The sequence below is a fragment of the Sorex araneus genome, chromosome 10 (genome assembly GCF_027595985.1).
Source record: "Sorex araneus isolate mSorAra2 chromosome 10, mSorAra2.pri, whole genome shotgun sequence".
NCBI classification, from domain to species: domain Eukaryota; kingdom Metazoa; phylum Chordata; class Mammalia; order Eulipotyphla; family Soricidae; genus Sorex; species Sorex araneus.
Window position 1 is genome coordinate 32866069 of NC_073311.1, and position 19739 is coordinate 32885807.

The window sequence follows — 19739 nt, forward strand, 5'->3', positions numbered from 1 at the left end:
ACTCACTGCTAGTTCAGTACTGAGCTACTTAATTTCCAGGTGTTGCTTTCTCTCTGTTTGCGATTTTCTTTTATTTTCAGTATGTCATGGTTTGAGAAGATAGTTGTGAATATTTCTATGCTTTTGATTTTGTGGAGTTTTGTTTTGTATCCCAGCAGGAGGTTTATTATGGAGAATGCCCCAGGTGAATTGGAGAGGAATTCGTATTTGGATTTTTGAGAAAATCCATGTCTCTCTCTGGATAAAATATATGAATTGTATAAATGCATAAAATATAGGGATTAAGAATGGATTTCATATACAATTTCTTCCTTCAAAGTAAGTATTTTATTAGTGAACTTTAGTTTATCTATCAAGAAGTGACAGAATGGTCTTAAGGTCTTCAACTACTATTTTGTTGCTAACAATGCCTTTCTTTAAGTCTATTAACATTTGTTTTGAGTGTTTTTTTAGGGAAGTGGGGTCTCTCATTAAGTGCATATATGTTTAGAAGCATAAGTTTCTCCTAATGCAAATATTCCTTACTCATTAAGAAATGACCATTGTTGTCTCTTAAGATCTCTTCTCACCCTGAAGTCTATGTCATGTGATACTAATATGGTCATACCAGCCTTTGTTATAGAGGTTGTTTGCTTGAAGAATTGTTTTCCAACCTTTGACTTTGAGTCGTATTTGCTCTGACTATTCAAATATTCTTCTTGCAGTCAGGAGAATGTTTGGTTCAATTTTCTAATCCGACTTGTCCTGACACTACGGTTCTCTTAATTGGTGCATTTAACCCATTTTTATTGAGAGAGATTGTTGTTATGGAGTTTTTTTGGTCATATTTCTGCAGGACTTTGGTGTGTCTTAATCCAGTCCTTTAGTTATTTTTGTATACATGGTATTTGAATCGATAAAACTCCTCTCTTGTTTTTCTGTGAAGTAGTTTACCATTAATTTGAATTTTGAATGAGAGTCTGGTTAGATAAAGTATTCTTTGTGAGATGTTCATTTCTTTGAGTTTTTCACATTAGTCCATGACTGTCTTTGGGCTTGGAGGGTTTCATTTCATAAATCTACTGTAAATTTCCTTTGTATATAGTTTCTTTCTTTCAACATTCTATCTCTATCTTTGATTTTCATCATTCTGATTAGGATGTGTCTTGGAGAAATTTTATGTGGATCTCTTTTAGCTGTGATCCTTTGGACTTCCTGGATCTGGGTGCATGCACTCACCAGCTCTGGAACTTCTCAGCAGTGATATCTTTGACTCTTGTTTCTTCACCAGGATGTCTTCCTGGCCCTGTGGGATCCTGATGATTCTTATGTTGCTTCTTTAGAAATCATCCCAAAGTTCTTCTGTCAGCTGTTCACTTATTTTGACTATTTTTCCACTTTCTGCTGTTGTCTGGAGGTTATCTGCACCTCATACTGTAGCTCATTGATTCTGTCCCAGCATCTCTGACTCTGCTGTTTAAGCCTTCAAGTCAGGTTCTCATTTTGCCTGCACAATTTTTCAGTTCTGTTATTTCTATTCAGAGTTTTTCCATTTCTACTGTCACATCCTCTTGTGTTTTATTAGACTTAATTCCACTGTTTCTTTGAGCTCCTTAAACATCTTCATTATCTTCTCTTGAAAAGTCCTGATGAGCTTATATATCTCCTTTTTGCTGGTTGAATATTGTTGGCAACCACATTTATTCACTATGCCTGATGGGTTTCTGCACTGTGACTTTTATACTCTGGAGATGTTTCTTTGTTTTCTTGTGTGGATAAGTATCTAGGTTTAGGATGTCACTGTATGCTTACCTTGAGATAGGACGCCGTGAAGATATGTGCCACATTGCAGATTTGTGCTTCACAACCTGGGTGAATTCTAGTATGGAAGTAAAATGGTGATCCTGCGTAACAAGCAAAGCAGTGCCTCAGTTTCTGATGATGCTGTTATGTTATCAAAATTCACTCACCTTATGTTTAACTTTAGATCATTTTTACTGCTGTATAATATTCAGTTTAGGACTATAATTTGTCAGCTTCTCAATAGATGCATATATTTATTCTTGCAGTATTTTAGTTTTTAAGGGTTATGAATATTTATGTATAATTAATGTGTATCTGCACACCTGAAAGTTTTGCTTAGCAGCTTAGAAATAATCTGGAGTTTTATTGAAATGATAAAACCTTGCCACATGCCCAAAGCTGCAATGTAAAAAGATCTTCATTTTGCTTATATGCATAGATTTTATAGTTTATAGGATATGAGCTTTCAAATTTACAGGATAATGCCCAGTTGTTTACTTAAGCAGTTGTAATCTTTGCATCCCCATCATTAATAAGATTTCTTACTCTTAGATTGCTAAAGATGAGACTTACAGAACAATATCCCTTACTAATAGAGAATTCCAAAACTGAATTTAAGGTTAGATTCAAAGGATTAAGGGCAAGAAAGATAGCTCGATGGCCAGGTGTGGTGAAAACAAACTCTGAACAGACTCTGAACACAGAATTGAGGTTTCCAGCATGTAATGATATTTGAATGTTGATTTTGTATCCTGAGACTTCCCTGCATTTATTAGCACTAGCAGTGTATGTGTATATCTGTGTCATTTACACACTGATCATTTTAATTCTTCTTCTACATTTTCATACATTTTACTTCTTTTTCTTGTCTGGATTTCTTTAGCTAGAACTCCTAATTTTATGTAAAATAGTTGTGGTGATACTGTTCATCTCTGTCTTGCTTAGAATCAAAGAGAAAAATTTTCAGTCTTTCTCCACTGAGAAAAATGTGAGTCATGACATTTTTTCAGATGACTTCCTCTGTGATGAGATAATTTACTTAGTTTTCTATTTTTAAATTAATTTATTACTTTTTAGTTGAATCACAGTGAGATACACAGTTACAAAGTTACTTGTGATTGTATTTCAGTCATATAATGAACAAAAACCAATTGCTTCACCAGTGTACATTCCCCACCACCAAAGGCCCATTTCCTTTCTGCAACCCCTGCTCTCCTCCTCTATGATAGACACTTCTCTCACTCTGTCTCTCTGTCTCTCTCTATCTCTTTCTCTCACTCTATCCCCTTCTGAGCTTTCATTTTTTCATAACCAAATATGTTGAATTTTGAATTTAAATATGAATAAAATATGCATGATGCAATGATTTTGATGGTTACATGAATTTGTTCCTCATTTTGTTAATGTGATGTATCAGGTTTTGTATGATTCCTTGTATTTCAGGTATAAATCCTATTTGATCATGTTGTCTTATATTTTTAATGTGCTTTTGAATTTGTGTATATATTTTTGGATTCTTCTGTTAAATTTTATTATGGATATTGATATTTATTATTACAGATATTTATTATTATGGCTTTGGTTTTGTTGTCAGGGTAGACCTGGTCTTATAACATGAATTTGAGTATAACTTTGTTTCTCAGTTGTTCAGTTATTTAGGAAGGATTTGGCATGATTTTCCTCTAAAAATGTAGGTTTCCCACCAAATCAATATAATCCTGAACTTTTCTTTTACAGTAGTTTTGTATTTTTATTGAATAAAAATCCCTGGTAGCTAAAGGAGTATTCCGATTTGTATATTTTTCATTAATTAACATTGGTAAGTTTTATATTATTATAAATGTATTAGTTTTTTTTGTTTTGTTTTGTTTGGGGACCATACAAAAAAAAAGCTCTGACAATGCTCAGAGCTGATAATTGGCTCTGTGCTTAGTGTCGTTCCTGGTGGGCATGCAGTGACCATATGCATACTAGGCATTGAACCTGGGTTGGTTGTGTGCAAGGCAAATGCCCTACTCATTGTACTGAGACTCTGGCAGGTGCAATTTTTTTTTCCTTTTTGGTGAGAACAACAACAAAAAATCCCAGAGCCTGGCAAACCCCCCGTGGTGTATTCATGATCACGATCACAAAATCCCGTTGATCGTTGAATTGCTTGAGCGGTCTCAGTAACGTCTCCATTCATCCTATTCCTGAGATCTTAGAAACCTCTCTCTACTCAGTCTTCCCAACGATGCCACATTAGAGGTTCTTCAGGGTCAAAGGAATGAGATCTAGCTGGTTACTGGCTTTGGCATATGGATATACTACAGGAAACTTGCGAGGCTGTCCCATGTGGGCAGGAAACTCTCAGCAGCTTGCTAGTTTCTCCTAGAGAGAGAAGTAGGTTATAAGATATCTCCCAGCCACAAAGTGGCCGAGCGCTTCTGGAAGCTTGCTTTTAAGTCTCTGGATGTTGGCCGTTGATGGGATTTACACACACTTGGGTTCCTTCATGTGTGAGGCTTGTCCGAACATGTGGAGAGGGGCCTTGAGCGTGGCTGTGGCTAGGTTCCAGTGGTCCTCAGCTGCTGGGAGCTCTGATCGGGGCGGGGAGGGAAGCTGGAGCTCATCCCCTCCAAGGGGCGAAGGAGAACACAGCCAGGCGTGCGGGCAAGAGACTCTCTGGTATATTCAATATGCCAAAAACAGTAACAATAACAGGTCTCATTCCCTTGACCCTGTAAGAAGCCTCCAATCGTTGGGGAAGACAAGTAAGGAGAGGCTGCTAAAATCTCAAGGCTGGGACGAATAGAGATGTTACTGGCACCTGCTCGAGTAAATCATTTAACAACTGGATTACAGTGATACAATGATACAGTGATAAATGTATTAATTTTTCTAGAAAGTTGAATTTTTGTAATAATTATTCAAATAGCTTCAACTGTTATTTTTGCATCTATGTTATTAATTTTTCCTCTTTCATTTCTTATTTTAAATGTTAAGTTCTGTGGTTTTTTTTGCTGATCTTCTGTTCAGGGGATCTATTTGTAACTGAAAATAGAGTATTGAAGTATTGTAGTCTCCTATTATACTATGTAAATAGTTTACATCATTCCCCCCAATAAACCATGATATTAAGTAATTTTCCCTATTCCTTACTTATCCTTAGTCCCTAGTTACCCTTAATCTATTTTACCTATATATGTTTTTTCTTGCCCTGAACATTGTATATATATGGAACTATATAATGTGCTGTATTTTCCATCTAGAACCTTTTCTTAGCATATTAATTTTAAGACTCATTTTTGTCTTGGTCCATATTGTTACTTCCTTCCATATTAAGATTGAATCATAAAACATCATCTGTATATTGTGTATTTTGTTTATTCATTCATTAAACAATGTATGCTTTATATTTATTTTTCCCTCATTTTGAATGGTTTCAAAATACTATAAACTTTCTTTAATATTTGTAGATACATCCATTTCTCTTGAGTATCAATCTATTGGAATTCAGGGTTTCATAATATGTATATGTTTGACACAGGAATTACCAAACTATTTTTCCAAAATAGGGTAAGCATTTTGCAACTGTTGAGGCTTCTAAAATATCCTCGCCAATACCTGCTAATGTGCTTTTAAAATTTTATTCTGTAGGTTTGATTTGTATTTCCATAATGATTAATGATGCTAAGAAACTTTTTTTTAAATAACTTATTGTTCATTGTGTATCTTTATTGGAGAAATGTCTATCAAATCCTTCACACATTTTAAAACTGCAGTTTTGAATTGAATTGTCTTTTCCTAACTGTATTTCATATGTGTGGTTATAAGTGCTTTGGTAGATATATAGTTATTAAATTATTTTCTCCAATTTTTGAATATTTTTATTTGTTCGATGCTATTCTTTTGAACTCAAAAGTTTAATTATTTTTTTTTAAGTCACAGTCAAATAATGATTAAACCACCATCCCTTCACCAGTGCACCCGTTCCACCACCAAGAACCCCAATACCCCCCTCCCTCCCATCCCACCCCCCATCTAAGTAGCTGATGATATTCCCATTATTCTCTCTATATATTGAGTACATTTCATATTTCCATACAGAACTCACTATTGTTGATTGGAAATTTTCCCCAACAATCAGGCCTGCTGAATAAGCATCATCTAATAATTTCTCTTCCTTGGTAAAAGTGAAGACTTTGAGTCCGCGTGGCCGCAATAGCGGCCGCGCGGTTTTGGGTTTCTAATATTTTAGCTCAGTTCACAGTCAAAATGGATGGCTGCAAGAATCTGCTCTGGTGCCAAAATGGGTTAGGAGACCTCAGGATCACAGTCAGTAGGCGGGAGGCTCTGCTTCTCGTGCCGCGGCTCTTGGTTCATCTCTGGGCGGAAGGCGCGCCGGGAACACCTCCCCTCCCAGGATCACCTACAGGCTACGTCACTAAAGAGAGTCCTACCTCCTGGTGGAGGGGTCTTAGAGGGTGGCTCTCACCGCGTGGCTGCTGCCGCTGCCGCCATTTTCGCTCAGAAAAATGGGGTGGAGAGGGAAAAAAATCCCTCCCCGGGCTGCACGAGGTTGTAGTTCAGTTCACAGTCAAAATGCATGGCTGCAAGAATCTGCTCTGGTGCCAAAATGGGTTAGGAGACCTCAGGATCACAGTCAGTAGGCGGGAGGCTCTGCTTCTCGTGCCGCGGCTCTTGGTTCATCCAAAAGTTTAATTATTTTTGTAGGCAACATTAATTTACCGATTGTACATGCTCATATGCCTTAGGGGTACAATGTTCACATATCACAGTCTCTGTCATTTCTAAAATTTTAAAATGAAATTATTAGTTATGCTTCTGAGAATTTATGTATTTGTAAATGCTCTCATTTTTTTCTAACAATAGTAGAACTTTAGCTCTTACATTATTGTGCCATTTTTCTGTAGGGTTTGTTGTTCTTATAGGTTTTTTTCCTTGTCTTATAGTAGCCCTTTGAGTCCTTCTTTTAAATTTGGTCTTGAGTCTATGAAGTTCCTGAGCTGTTGTTTCTCCGTGAAATAGTGTATAGTTTCTTCAAGTTTAATTGAGAGTTTAGCCGGGTAAAGTATTCTTGATGAGGCATTCATTTCATTGAGTTTTTTCCACTATATCCCACCGTTGTCTTCGGGCTTGGAAGGTTTCTTCTGATAGGTCTGCTGTGAATCTAAGGGGTGCGCCTTTGTATATGATCTCCTTCTTTGATCTTGCTGCTTGCAGTATTGTGTCTCTATCCATAGCAATCATCATTCTGACTATGATATGCCTTGGGGATTTTTTATTTGGGTCCCTTTTAGCTGGTACCCTTCGGACTCCTTGGATCTGGATGTCCATATTTTCTAGCTCTGGGAGTTTCTTAGCAATGATGTCTTTAATTGTGTTTTTTTTTTCGTTAGGATTGGTCCCCTGTGTTTCTGGTACTCCAACGATTCTTATGTTGTTTCTCTTGAGGTCATCCCCTAGGATTCTAATTCGCTCTAGAGCCATTTTGAGATCTTTTACCATTATTTGTTGTTGCCTATATGCTTTCTGCAGCTTGTCTTCAAGATCACTGATTCTTTCTTCGGCAGTAGTCATTCTACTGTTAAGGACTCCTACTGAGTTATTCATCTACCGATTCTTTTATTATTTTATTATTTTATTTTATTTTATTTTATTATTATTTTTTAAATTCTTATATTAAGTCACCATGTGGAAAGTTACAAAGCGTTCAGGTTAAAGTCTCATATCTACCGATTCTTTTAATTATGTCACTTCTGTTCGTAGCTTTGAAATTTCTGCTCTCATTTCTTCCTGGATTATCTTGGTGGATCATTCCAATGCTGCATCCATATCCTCCCTTAATTTATTGGATGTTCGCTCCATAGTTGCTTTAAGTTCTTCAACCATCTTCACGATTTCCTCTCTGAATTCTTTATCAGAGAGGAGACTGTATTTCTGGGGAGCCATTGCTGGGGTTGCTGAGACCCTCCCTTCCAAATCTGCTGATGGTGGGGATTTTCGCTGTTTCTTCATGTTGTTTTGGGTTTTACTGTTAAGCGCTCTCCTTAGCTAGAGAGGACTCTCAAGAGAAAGCGTGGGGCTATGATCTTTTTACAAAGGACTTAATGTGCAGCTTGATGTGTTCACTGACAGTTTTTGTAAAATTAGGATAGGCTAGGTCAGTTGACTGTTAACGTATAGTGACTAAGATGACGAGGGTATTCTTCAGAGGAATAGATTCTATCAATTATGGCCAAAGCACAATGCAATGAGTGGGAAAAATCTCTTCTTAGCGGCCGCAGGTCCGGAAGAAGGCCACGCTCCTTTTGAGGCCACGCCCCTGACGTGTGGCCACGCCCCTAACACCCTGGTGGGGAGGGGAAGTGAAGGCCGCGCAAGCAGAGAGAGTGAGATGCGGGAGAGGGGCCTGGGGTCTCCAGACCGCAAAGCGCGGGCATGGGGGAGATCGCTGCGTTCTTTGGCAGGGGGCAGGGTCTCCGACGGAACGTCCCAATTTACCTGGTCAGGCGGGGAGGGAAAGTGAAGGCCGCCCCCGCAGGGAGAGTGAGACGCGCGAGAGGGGCCTGGGGTCTCCAGATCCCAAAGCGCGGGCATGGGGGAGACCGCTGCGTTCTTTGGCAGGGGCTACATTATTGTGAATGGTCTATTTTGATTCTTTGTTGTGGCAGCCCCCTCCCCCACCACCAATGGTACTGAAATGTTAATCCAAGATCTGCACTCAGGAATTACTCCTGGTAGTGTTCATTGTACATATGGGATGCTGGGTATAAAATCTGGGTTGACAACATGCAAGACAAGCACCCTAACTGGTGCACTATCTCCCCAACCCCAATATTTGATTATTTTAAAAATATGATGATGTACAGCAGTCTAGGTTTATTATTTTAAGTAGTTTCATTTTTTTTTCTTTTCTTCTTCTTTTTTTTCTTTTTTGGTCACACTTGGCAACACACAGGGGTTACTCCTGGCTCTACACTCAGGAATTACTCCTGGTGGTGCTCAGGGGACTATCTGGGATGCTGGGAATTCAACCCATGTCGGCTGCATGCAAGGCAAACACCCTACCCGCTGTGCTATCGCTCCAGCCCCGATTTCTTGCTGTGACTTTTGAAACATTCCTTTGTAAATATTTTATATGTCTGTGCAATCTAATATGCTATAAATATTATGCCTATGCATGAGAAACAAAATATTTAAAAATTAGTCATTACATATATGAAAGCAAAATAAAATTCAAATTGCCTTAAGTTGACAAGGACATAGACTTTGAATGCTTTATGGAACTTTTTATAATTTCACACATTACACATAATTTTTGTGTAATGCTACAAGGGAAGATTATATTATTATTCAGTTAATTTATAGAAGACTATGTGTTAGAAAACAGGTAATGTTGGATTGAATCAATAATGTCACTTAAAATGTTTGAAATTACATTCTGGCTTTTGTCCTGCAAAGTTGAACTGGTATATACATATTATTTGAAAAAAATTAATACATAAATAATATTTCTTGAGTTATATAATGGATAATAAAATTCAAATACATATTAGTATTACAATTAAGTCTCTCCCAGAAAGGATTTCCTTCTAACCCAATTAAAAATCATCTCTTCCTCCTTTTCCCTCTCTTCTCATTATTTTTTTAATTTTTTTAATTTTTTGCTTTTTGGGTTACACCCAGCAATGCTCAGGGGTTACTCCTGGCTTTGCACTCAAAAATTGCTCCTAGCAGTGCTTGGGGGACCATATGAGATGCCGGGGATCGAACCCGGGTTGGCTGCATGCAAGGCAAACGCCCTACCGATTGTGCTATCGCTCTGGCCCCACCTTCTCATTATTTTTTTTTTGGTGTTTTTTTTTTTTTTTAAGTCACGCAAGAGGCCTGGTGACCTCAACATTTACTCTTAATGATGCTAAATCCTGCAAGACAGACCTGAGGATTTTGTGACCAGGGACCCATAGTATAGTTTAGTCTTCTTCATAACATCTATCACAACCTGATTTCATGACATTGAACATCTTTGACTAATGGTTATTTAAATACACTGAAATATCAACTTTGTCAGGAAAGGAATTTGTGTGTTTTCTTTTTTTTTTTTTAGTTCCAATATGATCCCTTCTTGAATTGTAGCAGAAGCTCAAAAAATTTTTGCTTAATGAAAGCAAATATAAATGGATGACACAAGGAGAAATTGCTCATTCTAGGACAAACTTTGATTTTAAAAAAATTCTATGAAAAGGACTTTCTTTGAATAAAATATATTTGTTTTATTCTGAGACTGAAAGTTGAAGGGGATTTATGGAAAAATAGATGAAGCAGCTATCTGAGTTTTGAAATATGGTGTGTGTTCTAAGTACAAAGATCATACCGAAATTCTATAAAGATTAGAATTTTCAGAGACACTAAAGAAGAAGCAACTGTAACTAGGTATGTGTGGTTAAAACATGAGAAGACATTTATTATGTACATTGGTGAGACTAGAAAGGTCTCCTAACAGATGGGACTCTGGAGAAAACTAAGGACTGATCATAGAGGACCATTGTTAACCACAATCACCTTGCCTGTTATACTGAAGAGCCTGAATCACAATGTAATGGTAATGGTGTACCACTGTACAGTTTTAAGTAGGTATGTAATAAAGAACTAGTTTTACATGTAGGAAAATTCAGTTGTAAAACCTTGAATAATGAAATTGTGAAAATACAAGATTATTTAGAAATCTAAATGAAAATTGAGTAAATCTTACTCTTGAAATAAAATTTTTGAAAATGCAAACAAAAAAAAAAGGATTTATCTGAGACATAACCCATAACCCATAACCCAGCTATTATAATTGCTGGCTCTTTTTCATATAAGGATTATGTTCTTTTTTTAAATAGAATAAATATTTCATTTAACATATCCAAGACATTCAAGTATGTGATATTCCTTGGACTAGTAGCAAAAGAAGAGCTACTATACTTTAGAAATAGTCTCTTGCAACTCTTAAAATGCAATGAAGATGCATGGGATCTTGTCTGGAGTCATAGCTCAACAGGCTGAACTGCTATAGGAGGCCTAGCTTTCAATCCAGCACCAAATGATCTTCTGAAAACTTCATAGCGCAACCCCTAGCAAAGTAGTCCCTGAACACCACTGATTGTGGCATCAAAAACCAAAATAAGAGAAGCGGCAGGCATTCTGGTGAGCAATGCGGCCCGGACAATGCTCCGGACCCGAATCGGGGCCAGCAACACTGGGGGGCCGGAGGGAGGAGGTGCCGCCAGCACACCTTCTCCAGATGGAACCCTGGCGACACTGAGCAGCAACTAACACGGCTCCAGGATTCGGGACTGGGACTGGGACACATCCGAGCTAATGCGGCCGCGCGACCTTTTCTAACACCTGAAAACATACAATCTTTGAATGGAAAACTAATTATCAAATGCCTCCTTATTAGGGTTATCTTGTTTGGGGATATAACTCCCACAACAATAGTGAGTTTTGTGTTGAAATATGGAACGTAATCAAGGTGAAGAGAAAATAAAGTGAGGTTCATCAGTTATACAGTTGGGGTGGGGGGCGGGGGTATACCGGGGATTTTGGTGGTGGAATATGGGCACTGGTGAAGGGATGGTGTTTGAATACGGTATAACTGAGACATAAACCTGAGAACTCTGTAACTTTCCACATGGTGATAAAATTTTTAAAAAAATAAAAAATAAAAAAAACCAAAATAGAAAAAATAAATAAATAAATAAAATTAAAATAATAAAATCATGCATTGATCCTCACTCGTTTTATATTGCATCAATTTCTACTTTTCCCCTCATAAATCATAGTTCAGTTTTTATATGTTATTAAAGAAAAATATACTGAATGCATAAGTTAGTGAACATAATTTGCTATATATTTTTAATTGTACTTTTATTTAGTTTATGTCTTTAAGGCTTGTCTAACTTTTATAATAGTTATTTTACTTCCGTGTTTACTTTTGGTAGCAAAACTGTTTTAGAGTTATCTTTATTTATTCAATAAATATGTTCTTTTACTTGTGAATAAAAAGTTAAGCAAATGTATGTGATGGTCATAAAATCCAACTTAAGAATAGCTAAGGCCATCATCATGGTAAAATTATAGCTAGGGAAAAGAGGAAGCTGGATCTTAAAAGACCACAAGGAAAACAGTTCATGGTCCATTACGGAAACCAACCATTTATACTGTCCAGAATTTCTAAAAACAGCTATTACCAGTTGGAAAACTTTTAAGTAAGAGATCCACATTCCTTTTGTTCATTTATTGGTATCATTGCCTGTATTTTTTCCTGTTTATGAAAACAACAATTCCTCACTAACTTCAAAGCCTGAGTTTCCCTTTAACATAAAAGTAGGCCTTAGAATTCCTTTCAAATAAAGAGGTTGAGAATAAGATTTTTTATCTCAGTCTTCCTTCTTCATACCCAAAATAAGAGCCTACAATTAAGTTTCTAATGACTGGTCTTGGGGTAACCAAAATAATATATATGCACCCTTGCTTTAAGTTGTTCATGGCACTATTTATCTAGAAAGAGGCAATATCGGGAGCCTGGCCATTAGTGAAAAACCAAGAGAAGATCCTATTTTCAAATCACCATGATCAACATTTCAGAGTTGGAAATTTTATCAAAATGAATCCTAAACCTGGTCTGGATAGCACAGCGGGTTAGGGCATTTGCCTTGCACACAGCGACCCAGGTTCGATTTTCAGCATCCCACATGGTCCCCCAAACACCACCAGGAGTAACTCCTGACTGTATAGACAGCAGAAACCCCTGTGCATCACCGGCCGGATGTGACCCACCCACCAAAATAAAAATATATAGATGAAAGAATCCTAAACCATCTCTCCTGATGGAGTACCAATTATGTCTTTCTGAAGAAAAAAGAAGCAGAGGAAGACAAAAAAGTATATATAAACAACCTTCAAGTTTGGTAGTTGGGTAGCAGACATGTTTCATGACTGTTAAATTAGCTCTGACAATTTTTAAGTGATAAGGAAATTGAGATTTGGAAAGCTCATGTACATCAAAATAGGGGTAAATTAACATTTTTTCATATGTAAATATTGTGGTCTGGAGTAATAGCACAGTGGGTAGGGCATTTGCTTTGCATGTAGCCATCTGGGTTTGATTCCTTGATTTCCTAGTCTCTCTCAGAGAGCCGGCAAGCTGCTAATAGTATCCGGCCCACACGGCAGAGCCTGGCAAGCTACCTGTGATGTATTTGATCTGCCAAAAATAGTAACAAGTCTCACAATGGAGATGTTAATGGTGCCCAATCAAGCAAATCTATGAACAATAGGACGACTATGCATTAACAGTGTAGTGCATATATTGTAAACTATTAACTTATTTCTATTTCATATTCTTAGAGACATGTGCTTTTTTTGTTTTCCAATTATTTTTAATCACAATTGACTAATCTTGTGTCACATTGAGTCTGTGTCTTTAAAAGTGTGTCACTCTGGAGCTTCCCAGCCGTTGGTGCCGGCGCGCTATGCACGCGGCCCCCGGACTCCATCCCCAGCCAATGTCCAGCGGACAGGGACTCGCCCCTCGCACCACTGAACCTGTGCCTCCTGATTCGTGATCCAGGTGTGCCTCTTTCCCTAATTGAGCTTCCCAGCCATCGGTGCCGGCACTGCGCTTGGGCCCACAGACCCCATCTCCAGCCAGTGACCAGTGGCCAAAGGGGCGTGGCCTCTTTGGTAGTGTGCATGGCCCGTTTCAGTGGGCGTGGTTGACGGGAGTGGCAGCTGCAGTTATTTTCCCCGTTCTAGTGTACTTGACAGACATCGCAATCCCCATTAACTAACTGTGTAGATCTCCCCAGCTACCTCAAACACAAAAGACTAAATTAACCACTAGCCTACTCCAATTGCACCAAAATATCGAAAACACATGAAAAGAGAGATTAGCTCTAGTGAACTGGAAGTTCCCACCTCCATACAACCGTGACAGCATGAAGAAACAGCGCAAATCCCCACAGCAAGGAGAGGAGGAGGTGGAGCAGTCAGTGAAAAAATTATGGAAAAAAATGAGAGCAGAAATAGGAAAGCTACATTCAGAAATGTCACGAATAAAAGACACTGTAGATGAAATAAAAAACACAGTTGGAGCTCTCAACAGTAGAATGGCTACAGCTGAAGAGAGAATTAGTGAGCTTGAAGATGAGCAACAGAAATCCCACAAGCTACAACAAACAATTGGAAATGATCTTAAAATAGCTCTAGGGCACATCAGAGACCTAGGTAATGATGCCAAGAGGAATAACATAAGAATCATTGGAGTTCCAGAAGGACAGGGAGGCAACCCTAACAAGAAAGCCACAGTTAAAGAAATCATTACTGAAAAGTTCCCAGAGCTGCATGATGCAGCTGTTCAGATCCTAGGAGCAAGAAGGGTGCCAGCTAGAAGGGACCCCAATAAAAAGACTCCAAGACATATCATAGTCAGAATGATGGATGCCACGGATAGGGAAACAATACTACAAGCAGCAAGGTAAAAAAAATTCACATACAAAGGAGCACCCCTTAGATTCACAGCAGACTTATCAGAGGAAACACTCCAAGTCAGAAGACAAAGGTGGGATATAGTGAAAAAACTCAATGAAATGAACACCTCTCCACGAATACTTTATCCGGCTAAGCTCTCACTCAAACTCGAAGGAACCATGCGCAATTTCATAGATAAACAACAACTAAGAAACTTTATATACTCAAAACCAAGCTTAAAAGAAGAACTAAAGGGGCTATTGTAAGACAAGGAAAAACTCTACAAGAACAAGAAACCCCGCAGAAAGATGACACAAAATTCCATGACAATAATCTCTCTCAATGTCAATGGCCTAAATGCACCAATTAAAAGACACAGAGTGGCAAAATGGATTCAGAAACAAAACCCAACATTCTGCTGCCTACAAGAAACACACCTGGACAGTCAGAGAAAACACAGACTCAAAGTCAAAGGATGGAAAACAATCCTGCAAGCAAACAACTCCCTCATAAAAGCTGGGTTTCCCATACTAGTATCTGACAACATAGATTTCAGGTTGAAAAAGATCAGAAGGGACAGCAAAGGTCACTTTCTATTTATCAAGGGATATGTACAACAGGAAGAAATCACACTCTTAAATGTATACACACCCAATGAGCGACTGGCAAAACACTTAAACCAAGTCTTAACGGACTTTAAGGAGGACATTACTAGCAGCACAATCGTAGTCAGAGACGTCAACACCGCCTTATCACCTCTGGATAGATCGACAAGAATAAAACTCACCAAGGAAATGCTGACACTGAAGGAAAAAATAGAAGAGAGAGACCTAATATACCTATACAGGGCTTTACACCCCCCAAAAGAAAGAATACACATTCTTTTCCAGTGCACATGGAACATTTTCCAAAATAGACCATGTACTGGGCCACAAAACATACGTCAATAAAATCAGAAAAATAGAAATTGTATCAACTATCTTCTCAGACCACGATGGGCTGAAGATAGAAGCTAACCACACACAGACGCAGAGAATCAAAGCAAACACCTGGAAATTAAACGGCTCAGTGTTGAACAGTGAGTGGGTCAGGAAGAAAATCAAGGAAGAAATAAAGAGATACCTCAAAACAAATTAAAATGAAGACACAAGCTACCAAAACCTATGGGACGCAGCTAAAGCTATGTTAAGGGGAAAATTTATAGCTCTGCAAGCATTCCTTAGGAAGGAAGAAAGGGCCTACACAGATAGCTTGACTTCACAGCTCAAGGCCTTAGAAAGGAACCAGAAAATGGAACCCAAACTAGACCGAAGGAAGGGAATAATAAAAATTAGAGCAGAAATTAACAACATGGAAACCCAGAAAACAATCCAAACGGTCAATGAAACCAAAAGCTGGTTCTTTGAGAAAATAAACAAGATTGATAAATCTCTAGCAAGACTCACAAAGAAAGAGAGAGAGAACCCTAATAAACCGAATCAGAAATGAAAAGGGGGACATCACAACAGAAACCAATAAAATTCAAAAGATTATCAGAGACTACTTTGAAAGTCTATATGCCACGAAACAAGAGAACCTAAAAGAAATGGATAAATTCCTTGACTTCTACAATCTCCCAAGACTGAACAAAGAAGATTTGGAATACCTGAATAGGCCCATTAATATCAAGGAAATTGAAACTGTAATCAAAAGTCTCCCCAAAAACAAAAGCCCAAATCCAGATGGATTCACTGGCGAATTCTTCCAAACATTTAAAGACATGTTGCCAGTTCTCCCCAAGCTTTTCCAGGAAATTAAAAAAACAGGAACTCTCCCAAATAGTTTCTATGAAGCACATATTTCCCTAATAACAAAAGCAAACAAAGACACCACTAAGAAAGAAAATTATAGACCAATATCCCTGATGAACACCAATGCGAAGATCCTCAGCACAATATTAGTAAATAGGATCCAACAACTCATCAAAAAGATCATATACCATGACCAAGTGGGATTCATCCCAGGGATGCAAGGATGGTTTAACATTTGGAAATCAATCAACATAATCCATCATATCAACAAAAATAAAGATATAAACCATATGATCATATCAATTGATGCAGAGAAAGCATTTGATAAGATCCAACATCCATTCATGATGAAAACCCTCACCAAAATGGGTTTTGGAGGAACTTTCCTCAAGATAGTCGAAGCCATCTATCACAAGCCTATGGCAAGCATTATCCTCAATGGGGAAAAACTAAGGGCCTTTCCTCTAAGATCAGGGACAAGACAAGGATGCCCACTCTCACTACTTCTGTTCAATGTAGTACTGGAAGTACTTGCAATAGCTGTTAGGCAAGAAAAAGATATCCAGGGCATCCAGATAGAAAAGGAAGAAATCAAACTCTCACTATTTGCAGATGATATGATACTATATCTAGAGAAGACTAAAGCCTCTACTAAGAAACTCTTAGAAACAATAGACTTGTATAGTAAAGTTGCAGGCTATAAAATCAATACCCCAAAATCCATGACCTTCCTATATGCAAACAATGAGACAGAGGAAAGGGACATGACAAATAAATCCCATTCACAATTGTGCCCCAGAAAATCAAGTACCTTGGAATCAGCTTAACTAAGGAAGTAAGACCCCTACAAAGAAAACTACAACACGCTACTCCATGAAATAAAAGAGGACGTGAGGAAATGGAAACATATCCCCTACTCATGGTTAGAGATAATCAACGTTGTCAAAATGGCAATACTCCCAAAAGCATTATACAGATTCAATGCAATCCTCATAAGGATACCCAATACATTCTTCAAAGAAATGGATCAAGCAATCCTGAAATTCATATGGAACAATAAGTGCCCACAGATTGCTAAAACAATTCTTGGGAAAAAGATGATGGGAGGCATCACCCTCCCCAACCTCAAACTTTACTAAAAAGTGATAATAATCAAAACAGCATGGTACTGGAACCAAGGCAGAGCCTCAGACCAATGGAACTGGGTGTAATATTCCTACACACAACCCCAAATGTATGACCATCTAATCTTTGATAAGGGAGCAAGAGATGTGAAGTGAAGCAAGGAAAGCTTATTTAACAAATGGTGCTGGCACAAGTGGACAACCACATGCAAAAGAATGGGCTTAGACCTCGACCTGACACCATGCACAAAAATCAGATCAAACTGGATTAAATACCTTAATATCAGACCACAAACCATAAGGTACATTGAAGACAAGGTCGGCAAAACCCTCCACGATATTGAAGCTAACAGTTTCTTCAAAGATGACATGCAACTGACCAACCAAGAGGAAACAGATATAAACAAATGGGACTACATTAAACTGAGAAGCTTCTGCACCGCAAAAGATACAGTGACCAGAATACAAAGACAGTCTACAGAATGGGAAAGGATATTCACCCAATACCCATCCAACACAAGGTTGATATCAAGGGTATATAAGGCACTCGTTGAACTCTACAAGAAGAAAACATCCAACCCCATGAGAAAATGGGGGAAAGAAATGAACAGAAACTTTCCCAAGGAAGAGATATGAATGGCCAAAAGGCACATGAAAGGCACATTAGTGTTCTACATCACTAATCATCAGGGAGATATAGATCAAAACAACCATGAGATACCACCTCACACCACAGAGACTGGCACACATCCAAAAGAACAAAGCAACCACTGTTGGAGAGGATGTGGGGAGAAAGGGACCCTTTTACACTGCTGGTGGGAATGCCGACTGGTTCAGCCCTTCTGGAAAACAATATGGACACTTCTCAAAAAATTAGAAATTGAGCCCCCATTTGATCCATCAATACCACTACTGGGAATATACCCCGAAGAAGCAAAAAAGTATAGTCGAAATGACATCTGCACTTATATGTTCTTCACAGAACTGTTTACAATAGCCAAAATCTGGAAAAAACCTGAATGCCCGAGAACAGACGACTGGTTAAAGAAACTCTGGTACATCTATACAATGGAATACTATGCACCTGTTAGAAAAAAATGAAGTAATAAACTGCATATAAGTGGATCAACGTGCAAAGTATCTTGCTAAGTGAAATGAGTCAGAAAGAGAGAGACAGACATAGAAAAATTGTGCTCATCTGTGGAATATAAAATAACAGAGTAGGAGACTAATATCCAAGAATAGTAGAAATAAGTAGCAGTAGATTGGCTCCATGGCATGGAAGCTGGTCTCACATGCTGGGGAAAAAGGCAGCTCAGATAGAGAAGGGAAGACCAAGTAAAATGTGATTGGAGATTCTGTGTGGAAAGGGATATGCATACTGAAAGTAGACTAGAGACTGAATACAATGGCCACTCAATACCCCTATTGCAAATTGGAGGGAGAGAACAAAAGGGAATACCCTGCCACATAGGCAGGTTGGGGTGGGGGAGAGATGGGATTAGGGGGTGGGAGGGATACTAGGTTTATTGGTGGTGGAGAATGGGCACTGGTGGAGGGATGTGTTGTGAACATTTTATGAGGGAAAAACAAGCTCGAAAATGTGTGAATCTGTGTCTGTACCCTCATGGTGATTCACTAATTAAACAATAAAATAAATTTTAAAAAAGTGTGTCACTCTGTTCACCAGTTTAAGAGTCACTTTCTTTGTTCTTTTAAAATGTGTAATATGGGGTCCTGAGAGGTAGTACAGTGGACACGAGGCCTTGCACACTTTCCAAACTGGGTTTGGTCTTCAGCAACCTCTTTGGTCCCTTGAACTGTATCATTAGTTATCCCTGAGCACAGAACCAGGAGTAAGACCTGAACACTGTCAGGTGTGGCCCCCGGACAAAATAAAAAAAAATCACAATAAAATGTTGAATCTGACATTTCATTGCTTGCTTAGTCTGTATCTGGGTCATTTTTGTATGGTATCTGTGTTTAGAAAAAAACAGTTGAATATGTTGCTTATACACCCTAAAATTTGAAAAAATTAATCCAATGAGTAGGGTATGAGGATGAAGAATGAAGAGATATGAGTCTTCACATACTTTTCCCCAATTAGGACTAGGATAGTGAGTGAAAAGATTGAGTGAGAAACTTCTATTCTGCTCTTTGCTGAAGAGAGGTTACCTGTCTTTCAGGAAAGGGAGTTGTCCTAAAATTGGTCATAACTAGTGCCTTTCTCAGATGCTTCTACAACAAAGTTTTAGTTTGTGCTGAATTTAATCCTTGTCAACCTACCTCAACTCTGAAGAGAAGTACTGCTTTAAAAATTGCATTGGGTTTTGAGACTTAAGGATAAGACTTAGGATAAGTTGAGACTAAAGGATAAGTTCTAAATTGGTGAGTTTCAATATAAATTGATCTTCTAAATTCTCACATTCAGAATCCTTTGCATTATTTCAATGTTTTCTTTTATTCCTTTTATTTAACTGGTTGTGAGGTCATTGGTTTTGACCTTAGACTGCTCCTCTCT